The following is a 3,045-nucleotide window of genomic DNA, read 5'->3' as shown; positions in this document are numbered from 1 at the left end:
AAAAAACGGGGTGTAACATATATGATGGTGGGAACACGAGCCACGCGCGGCTCACTGTCTTCTGCAAGAATATGGAACAGTTTTCTTTAAAGCCAATGTACAAAATGCTGTTTTGCAAATTACCACCAGCTTTTTTGTAGTATATCCCATTCGACTACAGACTCAGTAAACGGTTCTATTCCGATAAAACGCCACAACAATACGCAGTCTGTGTGTGGCGCCGCCCTTAATAGGGCCAGACGCCTACAAATGGCGCTCATACTAAGGACTGCTCCGCTCCGAGGTACTCAAACAGGCCCTGCGTCCTCCAGTCACATGACTGCCACCACAGAGAGCGTAGAAGCCGGGAACTATTCCATACACCTGCTAAAGAGTTCACACAAAGACGTTCGTTGGTATACCGAGCGCACCACTTAGGGGATCGCGTGCTGCCACCGCAGGTAACACCCAGCAGCCGCCAGTAGCCACTGCAGCAGTCCCCAGCAGTTGCCTGCAGCTTATCTGCAGCGCCGCAGAGTCCAGTCGTTGGACAATTCACCCGAAGTGTCAAACATTGTTTAACTGACAGTCACAGTGCGTTCCTACTGGGGGACTGAACTTGAACTCTCCCGACTTCTCGTTGTTGTGTTGTGTTCGATGAGGTACATGAGTGTCACACCTTATAACAAAGCAAAACTTGTGTATCTAATTTGTAATGTGTATTATTTAATAAATGATTATTATCGTATCAATGTGTTGGTGTTATTGGTTCCTTTTTAGAGTTGTTCCCCTGTGGAGATACATAGCTTGCAAGCAGGCCACTTCCATGTAGCTACATATATCTACGGCTACATCTATACTCTGAGAACCACTGTAAAATACGTGGCAGAGTGTACGTCCCAATGTGTCGTCTTTTAGAGCTTTTTCCCGCTCCATTCACTTATTTATTTAAATTTAAATATCTCAGATAGGTCATAGTCATGTTTTCTTTAATAATCAGACGACCAGCTGTGCAGCTATGTCAGTAATCAAAGTCAGTTTTTCTAATAATTCATATCTCATACAAATGTTATCCAGTATTAGTAGGTAGGCCAGCATTGCACTAAGCTGTGCCATTTACGAGCAGGTATATAGATAGCGTTATCAGCATCATGAGGTAAGAATTTTTCAGTTTACTTCCCATAGACAGATTCAGATTGATTTCACAGGGCCATGGCGTAGCGCTGGTTACGTCAAAATTTATGAGTTTTCATGAATTAAGATATTAACAAAAAAATTATCATTTTTATTTTTATAGGGGAAGGTTATACACTTGGCGATATCCGGCCAGGATCGACATTTTGAGAATTTTCTGGGAAGTAGTCAGCTATATGTCTGCTCTTACTTATCCAGTGTCAAGTGTAGTTTAAATTTGGCGCAATGCGTTTGCTAATTAGTCATTATTTTTCACAGCTCATCGGCAATTTATTGCTCTTTCTTGTTATTGTACTTGCTCCACTTTGTGTCCGCTTTGTCTTTGTTTCATTTTGTGTCCACCTTTGACTTATGAAAATGCCACGAAAACTGCAAACAGAATATCGCGAAGTTCAATGAATGAAAACGACGATTTAAGTAGTTTAATCGATAATACTAGAGATATTCAGTCTCACAGTTCTAATTCTTCAACCTCAGACAATCAGTGCATGTCAACAACCAGTAACATTTCAAATCTAAATGATGAGCAAACAGATTTAATTATGTCCACAGTAAATGTAACAATAATTGGTGACGCAGCGCGTTTTACTGCAACGAACGCTGCCCAGTTTCACACATCGGAAGTGCAGAATTTACACATTGAGCAGCTAAATTTTACTAATGAAAACGAGCAATTTACTCAAAATACGTCCGATTTATTTGGTTCCGATGTAGTGACCAACAGTGCACATCCAATCAGCAGACCTTTTCATGAATCAGACAATGACCAAATGGTTACAGAACAAGTATCAAATACAGATACACTATCACACTGCATAAAAAACAGAGTCGCTAATTTTGACGTTGATCAAGTTATGACAGTATTGCTACAACTTAATGAAAATTTCAAACAGTCGGATGAAAACATGACAGGTTGATCAAACCAACCAAAGAAACTTTGAAACAGATTAATGAAAAACTTGACATCTCTATTGAACAGCTTGCTGAGCAGATTACAGCCGTTGCCGTGCAATGCAATGAAACTAAAAAACAATTACATGAGAAAATTAAGGCCTGTGCCAGGAATAGTAGTGAAGAAATCAGATCAGTTGCACAAGAGATACGCAACACACACAAAGCTACAACAAAATTACTGAAGAGATTAAATCAACGCAGTCGCTAAACGGTGTTCAGAAAACTCAACACAGTTACACGACGAGATTAAAGCAGTATCAGCAGAACTTTCACGCGCTTTGCATGCGAAAATTGACGAGAAATTTGAACAACAGAACACCCAAATTGACGAACGTTTTAATTACCACCTACAAAACAGCGAACCGCGTTACTGCAAATTCATACAAGAACAGAACAAAGTAAAGAAATAAGTCATGCAAACAATTACTACACAAAGACAGGAAAATAAGCGTAAGTTGTTCGTGAAAGAAAAAACATGAACTTACCGATCTGAAAACAGAAACAGACTCTAGTATTCAGACGTTAGAAAACAAATACACGGAAGACTTTCAGATTCTTACTAGCAGACTTGGACAACTGGAATTAGTACAGGAACCCGATGCCACTACAGCAGACGTTAAGAAATTAAACAAAACCACGCGTAAAATGCAAAAACAGACTGATGCTTGTAACGCCAAAAATGACAATCAGGTAAAATTACTAACAGAAAAATTTGATGAATTAGCCAGTAGAGTTGACGTTATCGAGAACAATAATGACATTAAATCAGATGATAAGTCACCAGTTTCCTTCAATCAGACACCCGAATTTCAAAATATGCAGCAAACAATCAGTGATTTAGGTACATCCAATAATATGCTACGTCGAAAAATGTCATCTTTACAGCATGAAGTGACAAAAATGAAAAATGTTTCAGCC

The sequence above is a fragment of the Schistocerca serialis genome, chromosome 7, assembly GCF_023864345.2.
Source record: "Schistocerca serialis cubense isolate TAMUIC-IGC-003099 chromosome 7, iqSchSeri2.2, whole genome shotgun sequence".
Classification (NCBI taxonomy): domain Eukaryota; kingdom Metazoa; phylum Arthropoda; class Insecta; order Orthoptera; family Acrididae; genus Schistocerca; species Schistocerca serialis.
This window is presented reverse-complemented; position numbering follows the sequence as displayed.